Source organism: Canis lupus, chromosome 24 (genome assembly GCF_011100685.1).
Source record: "Canis lupus familiaris isolate Mischka breed German Shepherd chromosome 24, alternate assembly UU_Cfam_GSD_1.0, whole genome shotgun sequence".
NCBI lineage: Eukaryota > Metazoa > Chordata > Mammalia > Carnivora > Canidae > Canis > Canis lupus.
The window spans coordinates 8,983,856-9,003,065 of record NC_049245.1 but is presented as its reverse complement, the minus strand read 5'-3'; the positions used below and the strand labels follow the sequence as shown (position 1 = coordinate 9,003,065).

At 33.1% G+C, this 19,210-nt stretch overlaps 1 protein-coding gene and 1 pseudogene across 4 annotated transcripts in view; one reads left to right on the top strand and one right to left on the bottom strand.

Moving 5' to 3' along the window:
* Positions 1–19,210, top strand: part of MACROD2 (mono-ADP ribosylhydrolase 2) — a 2,007,046-nt gene that overhangs the window by 132,058 nt on the left and 1,855,778 nt on the right. The window lies entirely within an intron of this gene.
* Positions 6,104–6,589, bottom strand: LOC102157020 (annotated as a pseudogene).

Genomic DNA, 19,210 nt, shown 5'->3' with positions numbered 1-19,210 from the left:
TTTTCCCCCCATATTTTATCTCAGTGATGTTTTTCTATCTTTGTTTTTTACAAACTCATTTTTTTTTTTTTTTAGGAGATTGTAAGGATAAAGATCTGATGCCTAGATAGATATAAAGGAGCATTTATCTAGAAATGCCATTAGCCATTTTTTTCATGTTCTTTAATGGACCTTCTGGAAATTTATAAGAATGTCTTAAGTATGTGGATTGCATATGGATTAAAGATAGACTTTAAAAAAATCTGAAATAAAGCAAAAATTTTGAAATTATTGATGAATTGAAATACAAATAATATACTCATATTTTCATTTCCTTATTCTAAACCTAGATTTGTCAATCACTGCTTTTCAGAGACTGTGTTTTGGTAAAAGTGCATATTATCCTTTAGCTTTTAATCAGGATATTTTCAAGTTTGTCCTACTTTCCAGTTTTCTTCTGTCCTCAGTCAGACCTTTTACTTACCCTGTTTCTGTTCATTTATTTATCTCTTACTTTTTATATGTAGAACAATTCACTTATTATTCATTTAACTAATATTTATTACCTGCCTTGTATTTCCCTGGTCCAGAACTGGGGTAAGATATTGATTACAGAAGTTTCTAATGTCTGTCTTCAGAGTGCTTACAATCTAGCCAAGCAAAGAAGAAATAGATAATTGAACTATGATTATAATTTTACATATTACAATATTCTTAAGTAGTCATATTTTTACATCTTCATACTAGAGGATATTATGTTACTTTTAGAAGCAGCCTATTTTTTTTTTTTTTTGTTTATGAGGGTTAGTTGAAGGGACAACATTGTTATGTTATTTGTGTAAGCACAGGTTTAGTGACCATAATTACGGGGGTATTGCCCATTGTACTGTCTGAGGTTTTCACTTCTAGAATATTCCTCACTTCCACAGATTTCTCTCAGGGCTCATCATGTTCAGCTACTCTGTATCAAGACAATTTTTCATCCTAGAGTCTTTTCCTTATGCCTTGGTTTGGAAGTTTACCCCCATTTTCCCTGAAACCATGTTTCCTCTTCCCTTGTATACATATATTTATTATTAACTAAATTAATGTCCACAATAAAGCATTTTATATGTGTGTTGTGTCGATATGTGTTAGGCTTAAATAGAGTTTAGAATAAAGATGAATAGATTTACTTCACCCCTGCACTTACTGAAAGAATTTATAATCTAGTATATTTGATAGTTACAAATAAATACTAGTTAATGTCATGATTATTCTTTATTTCCCAGCTCAGAGTTGGGGTTCAAAAAATACTGATTCAGTTAATTTGTGTTATTTTTTTTTATAGATTTCTAAGGAGAGAAACATCTCTTAGAAAAGATTGACTTCCGTCTGTGTTCATTATGCTTGAAATCATTAAACCTCTTAAAATTATGGATAATGGCCACTAGTTTGAAGACATATATTGGGAAATATCTGAAATGCTAGTTTTTGTTGTTTTCTTATTGGCAAAGTCCTAAGTAATAGAGCTTTGATTGCACGAATCTCTAGAAATCTAATGCTACCTTTTTTTTTAGTTTCTCAATATTATTTTCTCAAATAGTTCCATAATGTTTATAAAATATTTAATTAATTTGAAAATCACACACAATATCCCTATTCTTTCTCACTATTAAGTACCCTATTAGAGAGTTTTTATGGAATTTGAGCTTCCTTTTTTTTTTTTTTTTTTTTGAATTTGAGCTTCCTAAAGATTTATAGTAAGTGTTCATATTTTCCAAAATAAAGAAGCAATTAATTTCTGAAATTTGAACAGCATATTCAAATTAATATTAGCATAATGTTATTAACATTGTTGTTTTCTGCATATTACTTTGTTGGAAACCTGTTTAATCACTGCCAGGGAGACTGTCATTTTCCGTAAACTAGTATTCTTCTGAACCATTCCTTCTTTGTAAGGCTGATTATAGTTTATCCCCAATAAAGGTTTCTGTCAGTATTGAGTTACTTTGTAATTTAGTTGTCGGCATTGAAAGCTGAATTAAAACGGTAAATTTGTCATTTAGTTCTGCCATGTCCCCATTTGTTACTGCTTGGGCCGACTCAGGTTTCTGCTGTTCTAATCAGTTGTAGATTTGGGTAGAATTTAGCAGTTAATTGGGGGAAGGGAGGAACAAGAGAAAAAAGATACACAGCCTAGTTCTGATGTATGATGCTCTACAATCCTGTGATGTTTTCTCTCTGCAAGTGATCAATTCCTGGCTACCCTTTGACACCTATCCTTACTTTTTCCTTGTGGAGAAATCAAGGAAATGTCTGCAAAGTCTTCTAGATTGATACTGATAGGATGGAGGAAAGTTCATCAAGTTTTTTCAAACGTCAGAAGTTAAAGTTTCCTTCTGGGATAGGAGTCAGAGCATCAAATAGCTAGGGAGAGAAGAACTGTAGAGCAGCTTCTCTCAAACATTCCTGTGTATTATAATCATCTGGAGAGCTAAGAAAGACCACCAGGGCCAGGGCTCCTTGAAAAAGGCCAGGGCTTTTATATTTACACTGAATTCCCCAGGTAATTCTAGTAACCAACCAAAGTTTAAGAATGTCTATCAGGGGCTAAAAAGATATCTCCAGTCTGAATTTCCTGGGCACCATGAGTGATGAAGGGAAAGTAGTAGAGCAGTGAGAGGAGAACTAACCTTTGTGAGGGCCTGTTATGTTCAGGTAACAAGCTAGCTGTTTTTGGGTGCTATCACCCTAAATCTTCATAGCAGCAGCACAATGAGGTAAATATGACTTCTATTATATAGGTGAGCAAACTAAAGTTCAGAACAGGGACATAAATTTTCTAAGATGGTGCAGTATACGCATCAGAATTTGATCTATGTCAATTCTGTTTGTATCTAAAAACTACTTTTCCCGTTTGTACCTTAATGAGTTGTAAAAATTAGACAATGTATGCAAAGCACTTTTAAGCACAGCACTGGATGCTTCTATAGTAAGCTTTCCATGTTAAGAATCATCATCATCATCATCATTATCATTACTATAGTTCTTGCTTCGAGACATGCATGATGTTAGAGGCCAGTGATATAAAGATAATAAGACATGACTATCCTTAAACCGTTTAATAATACTGGAAGGACCTCACAATTGAAAGTAGTATTTTATTTCTTCTGGGCATCCATTATAAAATGTGACTCAAGTCAGGTAGAAAAGCAAGATATGCTGAAATAGAGAGATGAAGGCTGTGGTAGGGCTTATGCCCAGGCCAAGGGACAGACTTCCCACATTCAAGCCTCCCACTGAGTGCAAATTCGAACTTGCGCTGCAGAAAAACTCACAGTTGCTACATGTTGTGGATCTTAGGCCATTTAAAGAGTTTTTGAGCACTTAGCATTTATTTCTATCAAATGTGTTTTTAGAACCCTTACTCTGATTCCTATTTTATTATTTATTTATTTATTTATATTTATTTTTTAAAGATTTTATTTATTTATTCATGAAGACACACAGAGAGAGGAAGAGGCAGAGACACAGGCAGAGGGAGAAGCAGGCTCCATGCAGGGAGCCTGATGTGGGACTTGATCCCGGGACTCCAGGACCACGCCCTGGGCCAAAGGCAGGCACCAAACTGCTGAGCCACCCAGGGATCCCCTGATCCCTGTTTTAAATAAAAATATTGTAAGTGAGCACAGTGTTTGGAAAAGTGACTATTATAAGGAAAACTTCTTCCTTTCAAGTTAGTGGAGATTTTTGGTCTTTTGAGCATCCTCTTGATTTTTTGCCTTTCTTATGACTCATAAGAAAATTAGCCAGAATGTAAGAAACTTGAATCTGAAACTAGTTGTTTTATTACTCTTAGATATTAGAATTAAGGTAATAGTGGAAGGGATAATTGAATTTTTTGGCTGAATTGAAGTTTTGAAAGTTTCTGAATTTCAGTGCTGCTATGGATTCATGTTTGAGTTATTGTGGTTACTCTACCTTGTGTTTATTTGTAGCTTCTAGTTATCAGCAGTGCCTGACACAGTGTTTGACCTGAAGTGAATATTCAGGAATTATGTTTGACATGAATGCATGAATGACAGTAAATAATTAGCAAATTACTGGTAAATTAGTAATTGAAGAACATTTTTTGTGATAATCATACCATGTTGAATAAATTACTCTGGAAGACATTTGTATACTGAGATTTAAAGAATGTGTCTGTGAAGTCTAATTATTTTGTAAGATTTCATTTCATTAGGTTCTTTTTGGTGTCACTTCCACAGAAAATAATTTTATTATTTTGGTTTTCTTCACCTGTCTAGCTTTCAGATTTACTTTTGTCAGTCATTGATAGTATCTTGTTTAGTTGAGGAGGATACATTGTTACATATTCCTCCAGATTAATACTTAGAAGCCACATTCTTCATATTTTATTTTCTGTCAAACCAGTTATATTTGGTGAGATGAGTTTTCATGTGAGCAGAGAAATTGGTGGTTATATCATGCAGAACCACATTTCCTCTTACTTTAAATGGATTTAAAAGTGTTAAGAAGCTATCAAATTCTTTTCCTAAAAACAAAAACTTGTTTTTGATATTTAATATTTGCAATTCATTCTACTGAACATATTTCATTGGCTGTTATTTAATGTAATGAATTATATTCTTCCAGCTGTAAAGCACTCAGAAGGTTGTAAATAGCTGACTGCTGTTCATGTTGTTTCTTCCCACTAGAGTAATGAATTAAAAAAATACACATCAGTATGAATTTTCAGTATTTCTCCTGGTTCAAAATGTTTTGCTTAGGAGTGTTTATTAATTTTTTAAATTAAGACTTTTTCAAGAGCAATTTTAGATTTACAGCAAAATTGAGGGGAATGTACAAGATTTCCCATACACCTTCTGTTCCCATGTGTACAACCTCTCCAATTATCAGCATTCCCCACCAGAGTGGTAGACCTGTTAATAGTTGATGAACCTACATTGACATATCATTATGAATCAGAGTCCATAGTTTGTTGATATTACTCTTGGTGTTGTACATTTTATGGGTTTGGATAAATGCATAATGATATGTATCCAAGTGTTGTCTTTTTTATATCTTTTTTTCTTAAAGCTATTAAAATATACTATGATTTTCTCCTTATATTCTGTTTTTATGCTATGAACATAAATGTATGTTTTTGTGTAAGATGATTTCTTATCAACCAATAGCTAAGCACTATTTCTCTCCATTTTCACACCTTTCCTCCCCATCTCTTCATCTTCTGTGTCTTCCATTTTATCTTCACTTTCCTTCTCTGTTAGCCTCTTTGCTCTCTTTTACTCGCTCCTTGCTCCTCTGAATTTCCCATCTCCCCCCTCACCAGCTGTACTCAAAGAAGTTAAAAATTGAGGCTGGACTTGGTTTTTATAAGGACTAATTATGCTGATGCAGCACAAAGTCTGACATTTAAAAGTTGGGTTCCTGCATAGGGCTTGAATTAGGAAATTGTGTTGCCATGTAACTTACTTTTTTCTGGAAACTTGTTCTTTTGCTTACCTTTAATAAGTAAAAGCCTAGCTATGCCTTAAAAATCTTATCTAGTGGATCCCTGGGTGGCGCAGCGGTTTAGCGCCTGCCTTTGGCCCAGGGCGCGATCCTGGAGACTCAGGATCGAATCCCACGTCGGGCTCCCGGTGCATGGAACCTGCTTCTCCCTCTGCCTGTGTCTCTGCCTCTCTCTCTCTCTGTGATGACTATCATAAATAAATAAAATTCAAAAAAAAATCTTATCTAGCAAACAAAGCTTGTCATAGTGAGTGTTATATGGTAACAACTCAGTGTGTAGTTATTTATTTCTGGAAATATTGTATCTTTCTTCTGAATGTAGGTACTTTTTTGTTTTGTTTTCCCTCAGCAAAATAACCTATCAGGCTAAATAACCTAATCATCTGAATAAGCAAGGAGAGCATGAAAATATTAGGAAGAAGAGATTCCCTGCCACATCACTCCCCCTTTCTGATCAGTACAGTCATTTAATTTTATTTTGTTGTTATTCTTCCTGAACTTTCTTCCTCCCTTCTGTTTTTTTTAATACTTTTTTCCATATCATATCATTATTTTTAATGTCCAATGTTTATAATATGAGGGCCAGGGCTTTCTCCCCAACTCAAGTTTATAAATTTTTGATTGGCTTGTGTGGCCAATAGGGATACTTCTTCTTGTCTAATTTGGTTTCTGGGAAGACTTCATTCAGGTCGTCAGTGGTCATCTGATCAAATAGAATTATGTTCTTCATCTTCTCCAGCTCTTTTTCATATTTTTCAGTCCTGGCCTTTGGGAGAGACAAAAACTCAGCATAGCTTTTCACATCTTCTTTTTCCTCAGCATCCACTTGGACAGTGTATTTATCCTCTGGCACAGGAACCTTCAGGGCATTAAACTTCTTCTCAAAGTCATCTACCAAGCCAGCCTTTGCCACATTGGCCTTGTAGTAAGCCCAGTTGATAGCAGGTGGTTTCTCAGGAAGAGTAGCCAACCTGGAGGTAAGCATCTCATTCCAGGATTTCAGAGAGTTGGCAATGGCCTTCTGGTTTCAGGGTATGATCTCCCCAGAAGCTACCCAGTCAATGGTTTTTAGAGCAAGTTTTTGCCTAGCCATCTTGAGATCCTTTACCGACCCCGGCGGCCCACACTCCACAGCCTTTTTTCCATACTTTTAAGGTAAAGACTTCTTAGCTGGAAATCAATTCAGATAATAAAGTATATTTTAAGGTAGTAGTTTTTTTTATTTGTAAGAAGAAAACTTTACTAATAAAAAGAAGGATGGGGAAAGGGAGAGAGAAGAAAAATGATGAGTAAGGCAATTAATTGTGAATTTACTAAGGGGTAGAAGTGAGCATGATCTAAAGGAAAATGTAATAGAGTGACTGCTTCTGTTTTAAAAGAGCAGAGATTGGGAGTTATATGACTTATGTTCTAAGTGTGATTCTGTAATAAATCATGTAACATTCCTGACAACAGAAATTTCCTGCTTGTTATATGTAGTAGAGGAACAACATCCCAATTTTACTTCTCAAAAAATTATAATTTTTATGGTAATTTTATACATCATGTATGCCACTTTTGCTAAATTTTATAAGTTGGAGAAAAATGGACTTTGCCATTTTTATTGAAATAATACTTGTATACAAGTGAACAGAAAATGTGAAGTGGCAACAAGAATAAAATAAAGAACATTTATAATCCCATCACCCCAGGGATCACCTACAGTTACATTTTGATGTATTCTCTCAGGTCTTATTCTACACATAAATTTATATTTAATTTTTGAAAAATGGGATTATACTCAGTGTTTCATAGCCTCTTTTTTCTTTACAACCTGTAATAATCTTTTTATTTCATAAACTGTCTTCTAAAACATAATTTTCAATGACCGTATCCTATTGATATGCTCTGTGATAACTGCTTGATCGTTGATTGCTGAGCACCTAAACTTTTTAATAAAGCTTTTTGTTACTATAAATTGTGCTGTTAATGACTTTTTTTTTAATACATCCTTATATACGTTCACTATCATCTTTGGATGAATTTTTATAAAGGGATGTGAAGAGTCAAAGGGGAGGCATTTTTAAGGTTCTTGATACACAGTGGGAAGTGGTCCTCTAGAGTGGCTATCAGTTATTCATTATGACTTTGGTTATAAATGGCATGGTCTGAAGCTGTGAGGAAGCCATCTGTTTGTTGTTGTATGTTCTCAGTTCTAAGGATATCTAGAAAAATGGTCATGTGTTGAGCTTACTGCATTGATTTTTATGGATGATTTTTATGGTTGGACAAGTAACCATATGCATGGATAAAACAAGATGGATAAAACCATCCATTAACTAGTTTTTTGAAGTGTATTTTATGTATACAGTGCTCAAGTCAACTTTAAAAAATAGTACGTTAATGGAATTCTGCTGAATGATATTCTCTAAAGGAGGTCTATATTCATTACTCAGTGTCAAATAATCATAGGTAGGTTTCTTCCCAAAAGAATAAAAAAAAAGTGTTTTTGTTATTGAACTTATTATGCTTAGGGTAGCACTGAAAGAGAAGATGGATGAGCAAAAAGGGGTCAGAAAAGTTGAAAAGCATTGACAAAGTTGATGCTCATGATCCTTCACACTCCAGTTTGAAGTCAATGTAAGATAGATTATATTCAGCTAATAATGTATTATGCTGTGATATTCACCCTGGATTTAGGATGATATTCTGTCTCTAAAATCAGAAAGTTATTTGGAAAACTGTGGCTATTCTTTAATTTTTAGAAACTTTTTGGGCTTAGAATTTTTTTTAAGTTTTTTTTTTTTTTTTTTTTTTGAGTAATCTCTGCATTCAACATAGGACTTGCATTTACAACCCCAAGATAATAGTCACATGCTCTACTGACTGAGCCAACCAGGCACCCTGAATTTTTAGAAACTTTTAATTAGATTTACAGTGAATTGCATTTAGTGCTAGTTGGTTGCCTACTCTGTTAATTGTAGGTAGTATAATCTGATGAAGTAGAGTTCAGAACTGGGAATTATTTACTTTCAATTGTTTGAAACTAGCCTAGTGTCTGACACTTAATGATATTAGGACAGTTATAGAAAAAAAACTTTAAATCATTTGAGATGTTATGGTACTATGTTGTACCTGCCAATCAAATTTTGTGTTACTTATGCAACTTAAAGATCATAGTGCAGTTTTTAAGACATTCCAGCAGTGCTGTTTACGTGTGTGTGTCTATTTAACTTCTGAAATCTTAATTAACTTGAAACTCTTAAGAGTAAGAATGATGTGAAGACGGGATGTTCATGAGTTTAATTTTAATTACATGATATTATGTGCATTCTACTGCAGAGGATGCCTAGATTTTTTTCCCCAAGACCTAGTGAAGGTAAAAAGACCTAGTGTTGTTAGGCTCAGGTAAGAGTTTGGCATTGAAATACTGGGTAGGAAATAGTGGAAGGGAGTACATTGTTGCCATAGACAGCCATGAAAGTGCGCCTTACACCTCTGATTTTAGCTGCTTCCTAGAAAGGATATTCTCTAAGTATTGTATTTTTATTTGGATTCTCCTGTTTCTTAGCAAAATTTTAACCTGGTCTGTGATGATACTTTTTGAAAGAAAGATTAAAACATGGTCTAGTTACATGGCAATCAAAAGTATCTCTACAACTGATTCCAGTGTAAAAAATTTAACTATCTTGAATAGTACTTTTATAATCAATTTATACTTAAGCTGGTTAATTGGCTTTGTTTTCTTTATCCTAGGCTATGTTTCAGAGATGTTTTGGCTCAATAGAACTGTGTGTGTACGTGTGTGTGTGTGTGTGTGTGTGTGTATGTGTAGAGCAGGGGGTTTCCCCTAAGCCCCATGTAGTTTTTTCTTTGAACTAATCAACAAAATATAATATCTAATATGATAGCAGAATTTATCATTCTGTTAGCACAGTTAGTTTTGTTATATTTGACAGCAAAATATTTGATGTTTTTCTTAATGCTCTGAATAAATTAAGCCAATCAACAACAATCAAATCTTTTGAATCTTTTTCTCATTCTGTTTTTTTTTGTCTTCTCTGTGTTTATTTTATTATCTATTTTCAATTATTCCAGGTACTGATACTGTATTATGGCTTGTTGATACATAATTTTGGCAACTCCTGTGTTTCTGTTGGTAAAATGTTTTCATAGACTCTATCAAAATGTCATCTGTTATTGTCTTTGTCAAGACATTTTTAATTTATACCTTTTGGTAAGCAATTTTCCATCATTGTATGCTTATATTAATTTTTCATTCTGCATTGACAACCATTTTATATTAAACAACTTAATTTGCTTTGATCATAAATTAAAATTGGGCTGACTGGATAACTATAAACATAAATATAATTACAGATGTCAGTAATCAGCTCTTCATTCTCTGATCTGATTGAAATAGTGGACTGCTAAGGTTATAATTAGGGAAGAACAGGATATATATATATATATATGTATTATATATACAAATATGTATATATAATTTTGCGAAGAAAATTCTAGGAATAGTAAGAAGAGGGAGGGTGAATTCAGTGGACTTTTCACTAGGGGTAAGTTGTAATTGCTAGGAGGGAAAAAGGACTTTTTGGCTGAGAAATGAAAACGATGGTGGAAGTACAGTCTTTGGACAGAAAAAGCCAGTAGAAAATTTTCCTAGTGGGTGGCAGGTAACCCTAGGCTTAGACAAAATAGAGTATTCAAAGTGTAAAGAAAGAGGGAAAGAAAAGTCCTTTTGGGAATGTTAAAAGGGAAAGAGGCCTGAAGTTTTGGGTATTTTATGATCATGTATAATCAGTGTGGGAGTAGTGGTTGTCTAGTTCCAAGAACATGTTAAGATTTTTATTATACATAATCTATATGCAGATATTAATAGGAACAGATTATATTAACATTTTTATATTGATCCTCAAAGAATAGAAAATACCTCAGCATGTTGTTTCTAAATGTGTCAAACTGAAAATAATTATCTGGTAAATAATCACATTTTTTTCAGTTAAAAATTTGTTATATATATTCTCTATTTGACAAAGGCTAAAATAAAGGTATTAAAATGAGAGAAAATAGATCCTTCTTAAAAAAAGCATTCATTCATTATGCCACTTAAAAAATTCCACAAAATTTTAGTTCTAATGTGTATTAGTTACTTATAAATCTGGTTCATGTAAAGAGAAGCAATATTTTAATAAAGCATGTGTATATATATACATACATACACACACATATATATAGTATCAAATATATATAGTATCAAATATATATATATATTTCATATATATCAAATATATATAGTATCAAATAGGAAGAGGATGTTTTTCCTTTTTTTTCCCCTGGGTCTTGTTTTATAGTTTATTTCAACACTCTTTGCCAGTGTGGAGAAATGATTTGTCCACTGCTCCGTGAAGAACACTAAAATGCAATAGGAGTATTTTAAATCCACAAGTATTAAGAAGAAAGAACAAGCCTATTTCCCAAGACTTTGAACTAAGGCTACATTATTTCTAAATAGCATTAGATCTACTAAATATTTAAAAAGCTTTTAAAGATAAATAGCTCTTTTTCATTCCCAATGATGTGGATGACTTGGTTGAGTCTGATTTTTGGATTGTTGTCATCATTATTGACTTGAAACATTACATAGGTGCTGTTCTCATTATGCCTGATGAGTATACTGGCCAGCCTTTGTTCTAGGATGAAAACTTTTTATATGATGAGAAGACCAGCAACTAATGAAAATTCCACGGGCACTGAAAATGGAACTTGTTAGGATAAATTTAGTGTGTCATTTAGTTATTACCTTTTAACATTTTATCAGCAAGATCTGCTGAAACTTTCCTTGGGAGTTTGGCCTCACATTCCTCCGTCTGTCTGGAGCTGTTCATTTTCCTCTAGTCCACAAGCCTATAGAATAACTTATTTCAATCTTTGGAGGCACTATGTAACAAATCTCTGTTTTAGCATTTATCAAGTGTGTCATAATTCCTTGTTTATAGGTCACTCTTCCTTACAAGAGTGTGAGGTCTTTAAAGATGAAAAATAAGTGCTTTCTTCTTTGCATCTCCCCAGGACCTAATCTTGGGTAGATAGTAAAGCTCTGAGAAGGGCTGGAAGGGAGCTTCAGAGAAGCCTCTTGGCTGTGTTTTACAGTTGAAATAATCATTAATTTCAATTAGAATGAGAGGACATTATTTTGACTTGAAAATTCTAGTGAGATTCATTCCTTAACCAGAAAAACTGAAATGTATTTATTATACTTTTTATGTAGGTCTAAAATATATATAGCATTTAAAATTAATTATAAACATTTCTTTAATAACATTTGAAATTGAAGACAGATAATTGGCTCAACTGATTCAGATGCCTTTAAAAATTTCTACTGCAGTGTCTACCTTTTATATGTCTTATATTTTACTCCTTCTTTATGATTAAATATTAGGTGCCTTCCCCTCAGTATACTATTTTATATACAAATTGATTATCTATGATATAAGGAATGTTATACATTTTAGAACTTCACTTTCTTGTCTTTTTGACGTTTTTGACTTAGGGAATCTATAGACATGACTGATGAAAAGAGATTATTTGCTTTCACTTAATTCAACCTTAAGCCTTCAATCTGACTTCATTTAAACAAGTCAAGATAGATGTGTTCCTGACTTTATTAATCTTAAAGGAGGAGATTCCACAGACTCTTTAGTAATTTATTTCACTACATCATATTAATTTTTTTCTGTTGTAGTTAAGCTCATTTTAGAAAATGTTTTAAAATCCATGGTACCCTTTTCTCAAAACAAGCAGAATTAATTTCTGTTATTAATATGCAGCCTATAAAAGTTCTCTATCATTTTAGCATTTTAATTATAAATTCAGAATCACTGTGCCTATGTCATAGTTAAATTATCTTTTTGAAAAAATACATGTAAGAAATTTTTTTATTTTTTCACATATATAACCAGGAATCCTCATCAATTTATTTGAAAAACTGCAGGTGGGCATATCTGTGTTACAGCTATTTTTCACTACTTCTTTGGGATCTTCTTTCATTTCTGAAATGAAATAGAAAAACAATATTTTAAGAAATGTATTACCCTTTGGCTTCTTATTTTGCTTTTATCAGATGCTATTTTTATTTGCATATTGCTTAACTGTGGAATGCTGTAATTTCTAACCCATTATCTATATTACCTCCAGGTTATTAGCTTAATAACCTGAATAAGAATTGAATCTTATAGTATTGAAAGTAACATTTCCTGTTTATATAATCTGTTAACCCAGCTTTGAGTTCCCATTAAATTTCCATCATCAATGGCAAGGTAAATTAACTTAGAAGCATAATCACTGAAAATTTACTATGCATATTTTTAAAGGTTGCATTTAATATCCATTTTAGTTTACTCACTATTTATTTTTTATATTTTAGGTTTTTTTCTAAAGTCATCCATGTAGTGAGGTAAAAGTCATCAAGTTGAAGTTAATCTTTAAATAATATTTGTGTTCTTGAAACTTTTTTTTTTGAAGATTGGATATTATCTGATTGCTAGAGTTGCTGATTGCCAACTATTGAGAGACAATGTCTGAAACACAATTTTTGATTGGAATAAATGAAACTGCTTTGCAATAGTCCAGGTAATTTCTCTGTAAGGGTCATTGTGGGATTTTAAATCTTCTACATAGTTTGATATTTTATACATTACTAGGAGTTTATTATCAAAGTTGTTAAGATATTGATTTCAAACAATACCCAATTCTGTTTATTTAAGGGAATATTTATACTCCTTTTGGTCAAGTTCTTGAAACAAACTGGTACATAGATGAAATTAGAGTGACTGACTCTCAAACTGGACCAAATTAAACTACCAAGGAAAGATTAGAAGAAATGAGAAAGGAGCAAGTGATGCTTCTTAAGTAACATGCTATAAAAAGTCTTTTTTTGTAGACTATTTAGAATGAGGTGTACGTAAATTGAATTATTTCACAAATGCCATCTATTTTGACTGACTCGCAAATTATATGTCTTTACAGAAATAAAATATTTCCACTTTCTCTTGCCTAATATTCATATGTATTTTGGTTAAGGACAATACTTCCCAGGATAGCAGGGATGTGTCTGACTCATATTTGTATTCTTAATGATGTATCTTAGTGATACATAATGGCTACTGAATAATTTAAAAGATAAATGAGTGATTGCATTGATGAATGAATGAAAACCCTCAGTTATCAGGGTGGAAATTCTAAATTATTAGACTATGTTATCTTGCCTGTCTTCCCCTTTTTGCAGTCTCTTCCTACTAGGTAAGTCCTCATTAGGACATTAGACTCTGGACTCTAATCTCCGATGTTACTATCATCATGATTTTCAGAAAGGAACTGACCTCCTCTTGTTTTTAAGAAATTGTTAAGTGTGTTTGTGTAGACTTTAGTGGAATTAACCCAGTATGATTTTTTTGTTCAAATCATACCATTTTCATTTTGTTTTATTACTGAATAATGTATCAATAGTGAATAATTTAGTAATAAGGAATGGTAAAATGCAATTGTCATTAGTTGTCTCTTGTGATCTTATATTTTTTGAGAAAGAATTGTTTTAAAAATATTTTGTTCTGGCTTGGGGTCCCTGGATGGCTCATTTGGTTAAGTGTACAACTCTTGATATCAGTTCAGGTCTTGATCTCAGGCTTGTGAGTTTGAGCCCACACCCAGTGTGGAGCCTACTGAATTTTTTTTTTTTTTTGAATTTTTTTTTTTTAAGAGAGGAATATGGATCATAGGAAAAATTTTAGTGATTATATGGGAGAGGAAAAAACAAAAAAACAAAAAAACAAAAAACAAAACTCCTTTAGTCCCATGATGGGTTTTTAATTTTCTCTGTGTTTAGTGTGTATGTGTTTTTTGTTTGTTTGTTTGTTTGTTTTAAATATTTTATTTATTTATGAGAGATACAGAGAGAGAGAGGCAGGGACTCAGGCAGAGGGAGAAGCAGGCTCCATGCAAGGGGAGCTCGATCCCTTGACCCTGGGATCACGCCCTGAACCAAAGTTAGACGCTCAACTACTGAGCCACCCAGGCGTCCCTGTGTATGTGTTTTATACTGGTGTCTGTTTCTTTATGCCCTAAATATTGGTTCTCCAAATTTCAGTTGGTTTTCTATTTCTATCTCACTAATGACAGTTTATCCTTTAGAGAATAGCATCTATTTTCAAGGCTTCAAATATCACTTCTATAAAGCTAATTATAGAATATTTTTCTTTAGTTTTAATCTTACAATTGAGTCCTAATTCAGTACTCTCAAGTTATCTAATGTATATTTCTACCTAAGGTCTCTAGCCAGTCCAAGCTTAACATTTTTAGAAACAGTTTTTTCATCTTACCCTTCTTCAGTAGTTCAGACACTTGGATTCACCTTTGACTCCACCTAATTTTATCTCTCTACAATTGTTTTTCCTTTTGGGGATATGTGGTGGCTTTTTGCATGCCTTCCATTTTCACCGTCTTCCTTCCAGTTCAGTCAGTTATCATCCTCATAATCCTTTTTCTTATAGCTACTTAACTGTTTTTCTGGCCTATGAACTGTATGCAATGGTTTGCTTCACCATACTGCTTTTCCCTTAAAAAGTATCAGTGCCTTACATTGCTTATAGTTAATAAAGAAACTCATTAGCTTAAAGTTCTTTCTTAATTTTACCCTGCCCTGGTTTTGATTCCAGTCCTTCAGCTTCTGATATCAGCTACTCTAATTAAACAAGTTGGCACAAGTACTGTTCAACATGGCTTTATTTTTCAATTTTTGCTCATGCCTCTTCAAGATCTAACTCCTATAATTTCTCTTTCATGAAGGTGGCCCATTCCAGCTTACAAGGTGGTGGTGGTTTTTGTCCTCAGTGTTCCTATAGTAAGTCTAAGCCATTTATTTAGGTATGGATCATATATAATGTTTTTACGTTTTAAAAATATTTATGTACTGAATCATTTGTTTCCAGTTTTCCTTTTTTTCCCAAATGATTATGTTTCCTTATAAACTAATGGTAAAGTCCTTAACAGAAAATATATATCTTTAAATATTATTACAAAAATATTTTTCACTACAAAGGTAAAACCTCAAAAGTTTTATAATCCCATAATTAACAAGTTTTCAGTGATTTGTACCTTTTGTAATATTTTCCAGATACAATTTTCCGTGTATCTGGAAAATATTAATTCAAGAAATACTGAAAACTTTAATAAGATTATCCTATATGCCAAGAACAGGTCTTAAATGCTGCTCACTCTAGTATAGTATAATAACCAGTCATACCAGTTGATAAAGCAAGTCAATTTAATAATTTCTCAGTGAAAAGGAGTAATGAATTAAATTTGGGTATATCCTATTTGAACATAGTCTGAAGATTGACATCCTTATAGTAACTTATAAAAATAACTCTAGGAACTTCCATTAGAGAGGCCCCTATAATTAATTTAAAATACTAAGCTTGTACAACAGATGATTCATAGTCTCTACATATGAAAATGATATATTAAAGCATTTCAAAAGAAAATAAAATGACAGAGGTTATATATATTTTTTACATAAAATATAATTTATTATACTTTTAATATACTTTTTACTTTAGAATAGTTTAAGATTTATAGAAAAGTTGCAAAGATGGTACAGAGAACTCCCATATACCTCACACTCAATTTCCTGTATTATTAACGTCTTGCATTACTTTGGTACATTTGTCACAATTAAGGAACTAGTATTTATACCTTATTATTTAGTAATATTTATTAAATGGACCAAAGTTCATCCTTTTTAAAGATTTCCTTAGGTTTTTTTTTTTTGTATATTTTTTATTGGAGTTCGATTTGCCAACGTATAGCATAACACCCAGTGCTTATCCCATCAAGGGCCCCCCTCAATACCTGTCACCTAGTCACCGCATTCCCCCGCCCACATCCCCTTTCACTACACCTGTTTGTTTCCCAGAGTTAGGAGTCTCTCATGTTCTGTCACCATCACTGATATTTCCCACTCATTTTCTCTCCTTTCCCCTGTAATCCCTTTCACTATTTTTTATATTCCCCAAATGAATGAGACCATATAATGTTTGTCTTTCTCCGATTGACTTATTTCACTCAGCATAATACCCTCCAGTTCCATCCACGTTGAAGCAAATGGGTATTTGTCGTTTCTAATGGCTGAGTAATATTCCATTGTATACATAAACCACATCTTCTTTATCCATTCATCTTTCGATGGACAACGAGGCTCCTTCCACAGTTTGGCTATTGTGGACGTTGCTGCTATAAAAATTGGGGTGCAGGTGTCCTGCCGTTTCACTGCATCTGTATCTTTGGGGTAAATCCCTGCAGTACAATTGCTGGGTCGTAGGGTAGTTCTATTTTTAACTCTTTGAGGAACCTCCACACAAGATTCCTTAGTTTTACCTAATGTTTTTTTTTGGTGTTGTTCTAGGATCCCAGACAGGATTCTACATTACTTCTTGTCCTAATGTATCCTTAGATTCTTTCTGACTGTAACTGTTAAATTTCCTGTTTTTTGATGACCTGACAATTTTGAGGTGTTACTGGTCAGGTATTTTGTAGACTAGCATTTACCTGATGTTTTTCTCATGATAAGATTAGAACTACTGGTTTTTCAAAGGAAAACCACAGTCATAAAATGCTATTTTCATCATGTCATATTAAGAGTATATTCTATTAAATTGTCTAATACTGCTGATGTCAATCTTGATCACCTGGCTGAGGTGGTGTGTGTCAAGGTTCTCTGCTATAAAATTATGTTTTTTTTCCCATTCCTATACTGTAATCTTTGGAAGGAAGTTACTAGACACAGTTCACATAAGAAGTGGGGAGTTATGTTCTATCTCCTTGAGAACAGAGTATTTACATAAATACTTTGTAATCCTTTTGGAAAAAGATTTGTCTAGACTATCAAAATGAGTTAACCTTTTCATAATGAAAGCAGAAACATCAACTTTGATTTTTACTGGCTATGTGCTTCTTGAGAAGAATTTAGGTACAAGGCCATGGGCATTTATAAGGTGTACGTCTGACTTAATGTATATCAAACACATTGAATATGGAAATATTAGGACACCTGAGTGGATCAGCGGTTAAGCATTTGCCTTCAGCTCCGGGTGTGATCTGGAGTCCCAGGATCGAGTCCCTCATCGGGCTCCCTGCATGGAGCTTGCTTCTCCTTCTGCCTATGTCTCTGCCTCTCTCTCTGTGTCTCTCATAAATAAATAAAATCTTTTTAAAAAAAGATACGGAAATATTTGCAGAATTTTTTTTCATTTTTCTTGGATCAAATTTCTATTGAGACTCATTTATTTATTAAGTTATTTAACAAATACTTTCAAATCCCTAATATTACAGTAGAATCAGCTGGCTTTTGGAAATATATTGTTTTTAAAAAGACAGTAATAACCACTCTCATAGAGCTTACATAATGGTGGGAGGGAAGGGTATTGACAAAAAATAAAGTATAATATAAATACCTCAGATATTGTTTAAGTGTTATGGAAACATAAATCAGAAACAGAGCTTTTAAGGTTGCTATTTTAAACAGATTGTATTAAAGTAACATTTGTGCAAAGAATGTATGAAAGTGAAGTAGGAAGCCAGAGAGTATCTGCAGAAAGCATTTCAAGCAGAGAGATAGGCAAGTACAATGACCCGGCATGTTCTATCATTAGTTAGGTGAAAGTATGGCTACAGCAGGATAAAACAAGCAAAAAAAATGAGGTTAAAGAGTTAATGGGAAAGTGGTGGTGGCTAGATTATCTGATCCTTTAGGCATTTGTTGAATTCTGGATTTAAGTCTGACAGAGATGGGAAACTATTGGGTATTGACCAGAGAAAAGATGTGACTGGCTTACATTTTAAGTGCTAGGTGCTAATTAACTGTAGAGGTGACAGAGGTATCAGGAGGCTGTTACAACTACATAGGCTAAAATTTGATGGTGGCTTTGATCTAGGGTGACAGCCTTGGATCACAGTGACTTTCTTTGATAGAAAAATTCCGGTTTATTCCTGTTTTTCTGGTGTATTATTCCTTGTTTCTTATTCCTGAAAGTGTATCATTTGAGATAGTAATTTTATGGTGATTTTATATAGACTAGTGTGATAGTGTTGGAGGTGATAGGAACTGGTCATGATCTGTATATTTGGAAAATGATACTAAAAGAGTAGGGTAAAATGACTTAGGCAAAAGCTGTGAGAGAAGAAAAGGATCAAAAATTACTTTTCAGTTTTTGCCCTGAGCAACTGCAAGTATAAACTTGGCATTTATTAAGATGTGACAGTCATGTGAAGAGCAGGATGGGGTAAGAATTTTAGCCTAGATGAATTTGAGATGTCCATAATGGTACTAGAGGATAAGTTGTACATATTGATTAAATTAAGAGTGAAGGGTCTAGTTGGAGATGAACATTTGTCAACATTGTGTTGTGGAGAAGAAGAAAAACAATCTTGGAACTGATTTAATAGAGAAGTGATTGGGAGCTCAAAATAAATAGTGCTTTAGGGAATTTTACTTTCAGGGATTTACCTCACAGGGGTTTTATGAGTATTAAATGTTCTCTGAAGACTGCCAGAGTATTAGAAGGCCATCTATGTAGATGTGATATCACTAAATACTATGACTGAGGTAAGCAGTGTGACATGTAATTTGAAACTGGAATTCGGAGTAACAGGGAAGAAGAATAATTTG